General features: G+C 51.3%; 1 protein-coding gene and 1 long non-coding RNA gene across 5 annotated transcripts in view; one reads left to right on the top strand and one right to left on the bottom strand.

Annotated features, from left to right (window-relative positions):
• Positions 1-4,286: 4,286 nt before the first annotated feature.
• On the bottom strand, positions 4,287-7,588 carry LOC115087038. The gene is made up of 3 exons (XR_003855402.1): positions 7,483-7,588; positions 6,850-6,916; positions 4,287-6,730 (listed from the first exon to the last, which is right to left on the bottom strand). It is a non-coding gene; the product is annotated as an uncharacterized LOC115087038 (long non-coding RNA).
• A 278-nt stretch (positions 7,589-7,866) lies between these two features.
• Positions 7,867-9,383, top strand: part of B3GNT2 (UDP-GlcNAc:betaGal beta-1,3-N-acetylglucosaminyltransferase 2) — a 78,980-nt gene continuing 77,463 nt past the window's right edge. The window contains exon 1 of one of the 4 annotated variants that reach the window (XM_029593688.1): positions 7,867-7,942. The gene's annotated coding sequence lies outside the window, so the exon portion shown is untranslated. Of the gene's footprint in view, positions 8,056-8,097; positions 8,668-9,383 lie in introns of those variants that run through there. The other 3 variants (XM_029593685.1, XM_029593687.1, XM_029593686.1) reach the window with 3 other exon arrangements.

Genomic DNA, 9,383 nt, shown 5'->3' with positions numbered 1-9,383 from the left:
TATTCCTTCTAGGTGGCATTCCACCCAAAGAGCAGCTGCGCTTCTCATGCCACTGTGTAGCTCCTTGTTCCTCCTTGGCGGTTGATGTAAGCTACCGTTGTTGCATTGTCCGACAGCACCCGCACCATAGGCAGAAACACACCCAACGCTCTGCGGACTGCTCTTTTTTCCAGTCAATTGATAGACCAGGTCTGCTCTGCCAAAGACCACAAACCCTGAGCCAAATGACCCAGACACACCGTCCCCCATCCCTTGAGACTGGCATCCATAGTCACCTCCACCCAATCCGGGATCTCAAGGCCCATTCCTCTCTCCAAGTTGATCTTCGACAGCCACCAATCCAGGCCGATTCTGGCCTCCTTCAAAAGGGGGAGTGGAAGAAAAAACTGCTCCAACACTGGTTTCCACTGGGATAACAGTGCCTTCTGCAGGGGCTGCATATGAGCAAAGGTCCACGGAACCAAGTCCAACGTCGATGCCATGGAACCCAAGGCCTGCAGATAGTCCCACACCCGTGGTACTGGTAGACGCAGCAGATGAGAAACTTGTTCCTTGTACTTTCGTACCCTGTCTGCTGACAAAAACACTCAGCCATTCAGGGTGTTGAAACGGGCTCCTAGATACTCGAGAGACTGAGATGGAACCAAGCGGCTTTTCGCCACATTGATCACCCATCCCAAGTCGCTCAGAGTCTGCATCACTTGCTCCACCGAACGAACGCAGTCCTCTTATATCTTCGCATGGATGAGCCAATCGTTCGAGTACGGATGGACCAACACTCCTTCCTTCTTCAGGGATGCAGCCACGACTACCATCACCTTCGTGAATGTATGAGGGGCTGTAGCTAGGCCGAAAGGGAGAGCCCGAAATTGAAAATGCTGACCCAGCACTTTGAAGTGCAGAAACTTCTGATGGTCCTTCCAAATGGGAATGTGCAGATAGGCCTCGGTCAGATCCAAGGATGCCAGGAACTCGCCTTTGCGGACCGCTGCAATCACTGTATGAAGCATCTCCATCCTGAAGCACAGCACTTGTAGGCTCAAGTTCATTACTGTAAATCCAAGATGGGGTGGCAGGTGCCCTCTTTTTTTGGAACCACAAAATAAATAGAGTACCTTCCCTGCCCCTGTTCGTTTGGCAGCATTGGCACTATGGCATCCAGAGCTATCAACCTTCTGTTATGACAGTCGGTCGCAGACGGCTGCGACCGATTCAACTCACATCATGTGTTTGTCTGCTCTTCTCTCCGGGCCTACTCATGGCTGGGGCTAGCCATTGCCGCCGCATACCGCCAGGTTCTCAAGGCTCCTTGTGGTGGCCGGGACGCCGCTGCCACCCACGCAGACTCTGGACCTTCCTAGGCGCGTGAGCCACCAAATCTCCATTTGAAGGCCCAATGGCGGGAACCTTAGGGGCGTCCCCAACTGATGACATCACAAGTTTGGGATTCATAAGCACCTCCCTCGCCCTTTGCTAGCTGACTTGGCAATGAGTTCCTTCGCTACTGGTGCTTGCCCCTGTCTCCTCGGACCTGTGGTTCCTGCATCAGATCTACCTACGACTCTGGCTTGGGTACCCGCTCCTCGGGGGCCTGCTTGCACTCCAGTTGGAGATCTCGTCTCCAGGCTTACCCTGCTCCTCAGGCTAGCCCCTGCACCTTCCAGAGGTCCTGCCTGCTGGCTTCTCAGGGTTGTCCCTCGAACTGCCTTACTGCTTTGGAGACTCGACTCTATGCTTCCTTGCTCCTTGGGGCAGTGCCTATGCCAGTGACTTTACTCTGTGCTTCCCGCTCCTCGGGACAGTGCCTACGTTCTACATCAGTGACTGTACTCTGCACCTCCCCACTCCTTGGGGTAGTACCTCTGTTTCTCTTCCAGAGATTCCATTGTGCGCAGGCCCGCTCCTCGGGGTGCTTACGTCACTACTTCGGAGATTCGACTCGGGCTTCCCGCTCTGCGGGTCAGCCTACATCATCACACCAGAGCCTCTCTTGCTACGCTGCCCCGCCCCTTGGGACAGTCTCTGCTGCATTCCTCCAGAAGTTCCTGTCTCGCGCTCCCCATTCCTCAGGGCCTGCCTAGCACTTCTCTGTCGGAGGTTCCTGCTCTGGTACTTACATCTCCAGTTCCACCTGAATACTGAGGGTTCCCTCCGAACTGTTTCTCTTGCCCCCGCTCCTTGGGATCCCTCACAGTACTCTCTACAAGCTCCTGCGATCACGTGGCTGTGATGCAGGATGCTCCATCTCTCTACCACTACTATTGTATCTCCTGCTGCAGCTGACCTCGCTTCCCGATGGTGAGGACCTGTGGGGCTCCTCCCCGCAGGTGGTATCAACCCTCACCTCGGGCCAAAGGTCCACAAATCCTAGCACCTTCGAAGAGTCCCCTCTATTGCTTCGCATTTATTTTGAGAAGAACAGTGTGACTCCAGGAAGGCTTCTTTGGGACGCTGTGAAAATTCTAAGGTGTAACTGTCTTTCACTATCTCTAGAACCCATTGGTCAGAGGTGATTTTGACCCACTTCTCATAAAAAAAAGAAAGGGACAGCCTGCCTCCTACTGCTGTCAGAGAGGAGTGGGCCAGCCTGGCATCACAGGTATGGCTTGACAGCTCTGTCCCCCTGACCAGCACCACCTCTGGCAGATCTGCCAGAGCCCCGACAGGACTGCTGACGACCCGATGGCTGCTTGGAACCTGAAGAGGAAGCCCCTCTGCCCGACCGAAAATGTCTCGACTCGAGAAAACGTGGTCGAGATGAATAAGGCTTCCTAATGCCCTTATTGTCTTCCGGCAATCTAAAGCCCATGGTTTCACCCAGGGACTTCATCAGTTGATCCAGATCTTCTCCAAAAAGAAGCTTCCCCTTAAAAGGCAGATTACATAACTGAATCTTGGACGACACGTCTGCTAACCAGTTGCGCAGCCACAGGAGTCGTCACGCAACCACCAAGACCATACTCCTGGCTGCTGTGCGCATGAGGTCATACAATGTATCCGCCTCTTCAAGGCGCACCGCCCGATCATGGGATAGCACTCTGAGGATGTCGGCTCCTGTAGCTTCTGAATCCAACATAAGCAGGTGTGTTGCATCAAGCTGGCACAAATGGCTGCCCGGAGGCCCAAGGCGGGCACCTCGAACTTGCGCTTCAAGTGTCCTTCCTGCTTATGATGCTGGCCGACCCCACTACCAGAATGGTAGTCTTCTTGGTCACTGCGGAGACCTCCGCATCCACCCGAGGCGTTCTCAAACGATCCAAATGCTCATCCAGCAAGGGAAATAGCTTGCACATCGCTCTCCTCACCTTTGAGCCCGTTTCCAGGGAATCCCACTCCCAGCTAATAAGCTTTTGAATCTTCTTAGGAATGAGAAAAGTGCTGGACCCCGCAGACCATCAAGAACTGGATTGGTGCCCTTGCTGCCCGATCAAAAGGGTAAGGGTGCTGCTATTCACTTAGTGCCTGCCAAGAGCCCTTTGGTCTGTCCGGTTCGTACAGCGGAGTCAGGCCGATGACTAGCGGGACATTCTTGGTGCATGAGAATGGGGCGGTTTTGACCAAATATCTGCGGGCTCTTTGAGCCATACAGCCAAGTGTTGTGGATCACAGGTCTCTCATCTGGACCCTGTCCCCAAGGACCTGGATGACTCAGATGAGCCTCAGGAGGACCCGGAGATAGACCCAGATGTTGGTCTGAGTCCTGGCCCTGATGCCATCAAGGATGACCCAGATTCTGTGGATGCTTCCTGGTGTAGTTCACCTATTAAAAGAGAGGAGTTGCTCCCTCTCATTCCCCAGGTATTAGACGAGCTGGGGGTGAAGGTGGATCCAGAGGAGTCGGGCAGCAAGGGCACCAATCCAGTTCTTGATGGTCTGCGGTGGTCCAGCACTTTTCTCATTCCTAAGAAGATTCAAAAGCTTATTAGCTGGGAGTGGGATTCCCTGGAAACGGGCTCAAAGGTGAGGAGAGCGATGTGCAAGCTATATCCCTTGCTGGATGAGCATTTGGATCGTTTGAGAACGCCTCGGGTGGATGCGGAGGTCTCCGCAGTGACCAAAAAGACTACCATTCTGGTAGTGGAGTCGGCCAGCATCATAAGCAGGAAGGGCACTTGAAGCGCAAGTTCAAGGTGCCCGCCTTGGGCCTCCGGGCAGCCATTTGTGCCAGCTTGATGCAACACACCTGCTTATGTTGGATTCAGAAGCTACAGGAGCCGACATCCTCAGAGTGCTATCCCATGATCGGGCGGTGCGCCTTGAAGCGGCGGATACATTGTATGACCTCATGCGCACAGCAGCCAGGAGTATGGTCTTGGTGGTTGCGTGACGACTCCTGTGGCTGCGCAACTTTTCTTTTCCAGAAGCCTGGGGGCGGAGGAGCAGGAAGGGATGTGCCTGGATCGTGGGCCATTCCTATATCCACAGAGTACAACGCCGAGCCATGAAGCGCCCTTACGGAGAACATCTGGACTTGGAGAGCCTAGGGTGGCAATTGGCGTGGTTCAGTTGCAGGGGCATGCAGTGGGACGAGCTGCTGCCATTCCTGAGCGACAGAATGGACATGTGGGGAGTACCGGACATATTAGTTGTGCATTTGGGGGGTAATGATGTGGGTAAGACGACTTGGGAGTTGCTGACCTGTATTAAAAAAGATATAGCGCAAATTATGGTGCGGTGGCCCTCTGTGAAAGTTGAGTGGTTGGACATTATCATCAGATTGCGACATAGCGAGGAGGCAGTCAGGATGTCTGGGGTTAAAAAGTTAAAATCGGCAAATGGGCAAGTGGATGGGATGGGAAGGGGGGTTTTGGATTAGGCACTCCTGGGCGTGGCAGGGAGAAGCAGGTTTCTTTAGTGGGGACGGGGTCCATTTATCTGACATTGGAATGGATCTATTTAATCATACCCTTCAGGAGGGGTTGGAGAAAGAGATAAGTAGTAGAGACTAGATGGCCGCAGTGAGGGGAAACAAGTCGCGATGCAACTTGTTTTGTGGCGGATAACCCAAGCCCATTGTTATGTTGTAAAAAAAAAAGGAGGGGGCGATGGGCCCTGCGTAGTTGAGGGGGGCGACTACGTAGGAAGACCGGGGGAACCATGGGGCTAAGGTTCACGGTCAAGCTTGCTCTCTCTGGCATGAGGCGGAGCAGGTGGAGGCTATCTCCACCATTGGGGCTGAAGGTGGTGGAGGGGCGTTAAGGCTATTTAACTGTAAGGGCTCGTGATCTGGTGCATTAAACTGCGACCAAGTTTAAAAGCCAAATTGGTGTGGAGTTTTCTTTCTGGGGGGGGTACAGCTGCAGATTCCGAGTACATCGTCTTTCCTCCCCTTGTTACTCGTTTACTTTTGAAGTGCATTCTCCGTATTCCTGAACGACCCTCACGCACTTACACAACCTTCTCCCCTCCCCATCTTCTTGACTATTACAGGGAGCTCATAAAAGCTTCGTAAGAAGGGGAGGGGCCAGGAGGACTGGTCACGGGGTGAGCCGGCACCCTACGTCACTCCGCCTCTAGCGGAATACGACTCTGCAGTACCACCAACCTCCCAAACCACCTCCTTCTTCGCAACTAAACACCGCCCTTGGATCGGCTGCTACATGCAGACGTTACTGGCCTGCAAGAACGCCCCTTGTGCCCTGCCAAGCCTGTGCGTGGCTCCGCGCGTAGCTTCCTAATTTCAACAGAGTGGAGCCGGGAGCACTGCGGCGGGGAGAGGATCGACGGACGGAGCAACAAGTGGCCCTCATCCAGCCAGCTCCGAATGTGAAGGCCCGGCTCCAACAGACAGCAAGCCATTGAGTGTTGGTTTCCACCGGACGAGGACTGGCTGGGGAACGTGCAGTCGCAGAGGGCGCCTGTCTCTTTTGAAACATTCTCTCCGCGCTGCACCTGGCACCGACCCATGCCCTCTCCCCACTCCTTAGCCCAGGGCGTGAGGGAGTGCGCGCCGCTGTCCGTCTCCTGTCCAGGTGAGGAGCTGCTCCAGTCCAGCAGGATGAAAAGCCTTCCAAAGGCCGAGTGAGACGGGACTGTAGAGGCGGTGGTGGAGAGGTAGGTCACACCGCCGGCGGCGGAGAGTTTCCTTGGGCGAGTCCTCTTCTCTCACCACCCAAGAAGCCGCTTATATGAATCTTTACCTTCACGTTACAGCCGTCCTTGGGCAGCTCCGAGCCTCTCCGCCTCGTGATCTCGCGTCCGGTCTTCTACTTTCATGCCCTTGGACTCCCAGCACGGTTAGTTCTCTTTCCCAAGGACTGGGGCTAATATTTGATTTGTATTTTTTTTTCTGGTGCTGGAGTGCGATAACTTAAGAATACAGGGTTGCCAGGTTTTCATGAAAGAACAAGCACTTTAAAAAAAAAACAAACAAAAAAAACCCAACAAGCCCAAAACATGTGAAATTGAAACACCAATGTCTGTGAGTTGCATAGATGACAAAGGAGCTTAGCTTTTTGCATGTTTCTCTGTTTTAGCATGTTGCAGAAGGTCTGCATGATGTGCACAAATGTCACACTTCCAAAATTTGCACATAGCCTTACTCTCATTGCTGAAAACAGGCTGAATCCATGCTTTTAGTTCACGTTCCTCTTCCCACGCTTTGCAGTACTTTTTACAGTACTTAGCCCAGTTCTTTACTTTAGCCATAGTAGATCAAAACCATTTAGTAGTGTAGCAGCCAAGGATGGAAACAGTAGGTATGGACAGGCTTTCTTACAGAGGTGATCGTCTGCAGGGAGAAGAAATGAAGGGGGAAAAAAAGCAAAATTAGATGAAAGCAAAAGTGGTGTAGAACAAATAAAAAAAACCAAAAAACAGCATTACAAGTTTCCATGTCACATTTTTTACCTGCAGTCAGCAGGTATGGACAAGCTGTCTTTTTGTCAAAATAAGGATTTTTTATAAAGGTGATCTGCTGCAGGGAGAAGAAATGAGAAAAAAATAGATGAAATCAAGTGGCGTAGAACATATTAAAAAACACCAGCCCCTCTCACTCATTCTCTCCTCTGAGCACATCCCTGGCCCCCACACACTCATTCCCCTCTCCCACCCCCTACAAACACGTCTTCAATTCCCTCATGCTCATTCCCCTCTCCAAGCACATCCCTGGCCCCCACACACTCATTCCCCTCTCCCTACCCCCCTCCAAGAACATCCCTGGCCCCCCACACACTCATTCCCCTCTCCCACCCCCCACAAACACGTCTTCAATTCCCTCATGCTCATTCCCCTCTCCAAGCACATCCCTGGCCCCCCACACACTCATTCCCCTCTCCCACCCCCTACAAACACGTCTTCAATTCCCTCATGCTCATTCCCCTCTCCAAGCACATCCCTGGCCCCCCACACACTCATTCCCCTCTCCCACCCCCTACAAACACATCTTCAATTCCCTCATGCTCATTCCCCTCTCCAAGCACATCCCTACCCCCTCCGAGCACATCTGTGGCCCCTACATTCTCATTCCTCCCCTCCTGATACCTGGCTGTAGCTGCACAGTCAGAAGACTCCTTCTCCGATGCTTACTGTAAGCTGCAAAGTCGTGCTGGCCTTCCAGGTCTGCCCATCTACCAGGCTTCCGCATGCGCCGCTCTGATTGGCTTACCGCTGCAATAGTTTAGGGTGCGCCTGCTATGGACAGGCTTCATTGCAGCAGCAGCCAATCACTGCAACATCAGAGCACAAGTCCCGCCCAACAAGCCCAAAAAAACCGCGACTGGCAGAAAAAATAGCCCAATTAAAAGCAGCCCGCGAATCGGAAAAAAAAAACGCGAATGACTAGGGAAAGAAGCCCAATCTCGCGGTAAATAAGCGAGGTTGGCAACACCCCTTCCCACCCCCCTCCCCTCCCCTCCACACATATACACACACACACACACACACCACCTCGGGACTTTTAGACTGTCGACTTGACAGTAAACGAAACTTGTACCGGATGAAGGTTTGATTAGTTTCATTCTTTTTTTTTTTTTCCCCCGCTGTTTTTGTGTTACGTTTTGGAAAGTGGTGGATTGATAAAGAAGGATGCAGCACTTTCCTTGCGGCCCCCGATAGGTAGGTTTTGGGGGGGAGTTCGGGGTTTGTCCCAGGTTCGACGACACTGCTGGGTGTTTCTGTTGGAAGGGGTGGTAGGGTTTTATTCATTTGGACGAGGGGCGCTGATCTCATTCTTTAGCTTAATGCTTTTCCCCACCGTTGTATCTTTTGAGCCGCTGATCGTTTTCCGACCTTTCTGCCCCATGCGAAGATCATGGGAGTTTGAAACCCCTCCCCGATTCGCTTGTAATGTTTGGCCTGGGTTCTTGCGTCCGCTTTGTAGATTAGGAGACAGTCCCGGCCCGAGAACCTTATTGGGAAATATGTTTTTTTATTGTTTCGGTCGGCGTCGGTGGCTGCTGTTGCCTCCGCCTGGGGTGCACCCTCCTTCTCCCATACTTCCCCCCCCCCCCCCCCCCCCGGCGAGTTTGGTTTGTAGGTCTCTTAAGCTGCTTTGCAAAGACGCTCCACCTTGTAGTCATTTCCCTAGGAAGTAGCACGTTGCAGATGTTGGTCCCAGTGGGTTCTGTGTCTTTGTGAAGGTAAAATTTTATCAAGTTGGTGAAATCTCTGTATTCGCTCATAGCAGAGGATTGTCATGACCGGGCTCTTTGGACACTTAACAGCCAGGTACTTTAAAACCTTCTTCCATCAAGTGACTCAGGGTTTCTAAAATTCATCTGAACTGTTTCGTAACGTTTTTATGCTTTAGAACTGGATCTTAATTTTAATGAATAGATTCAGGAAGCAGTTGAGATTTGTAAAGGCTATTGTAGGGAATAAATTGACGCTTGAAAACGGAATACAAAAATTTATAATCTGACGTTCCTTATTTACCTCCCCCCCCCCCCCCAAAAAAAAAAGTCGTGTGATAGTTTTTTTTTTTTTTTTTTTTTTAGACCATCGTATACATTTTGAACATATGCAACACTTTTTTGCTCATGTATGTGACTTTTTAAAGTAGCATTACCTCCTATTTTTAGCTAAATTCAGTCTTTTGCAAGTGGAATTATCCATCCATAGAAATAACAGTAAACAAATTGTAGGGGATACCCTTTTGGACTAATTTTAATATCTGTGACTAGCTATTAAAAGTTATAATCAGTATAGAATGAACTACATTTAGTCTCCCTTCATCAGGTCAGTACCAACTCAAAAGCTCGTCCAATTTATTACCTTTTTAATTGTGCTATATATATATTTCAAATTATTTGTTGCCCTTTCCATATCTGAATAGACTAATATGGCACTTGTGCTACTTTAAGTCCTGGCTATGGTGAGTACGAACCGGTACTAGGGCTTGTTTTTCCTTTCATAATTTGAGAAAGCTGCTGTCTCCCACTGCT

This window comes from Rhinatrema bivittatum, chromosome 3 (genome assembly GCF_901001135.1).
Source record: "Rhinatrema bivittatum chromosome 3, aRhiBiv1.1, whole genome shotgun sequence".
In the NCBI taxonomy this organism is placed as follows: domain Eukaryota; kingdom Metazoa; phylum Chordata; class Amphibia; order Gymnophiona; family Rhinatrematidae; genus Rhinatrema; species Rhinatrema bivittatum.
The sequence above is the reverse complement of the archived record's forward strand: the minus strand, read 5'-3'. Positions and strand labels throughout refer to the sequence as shown.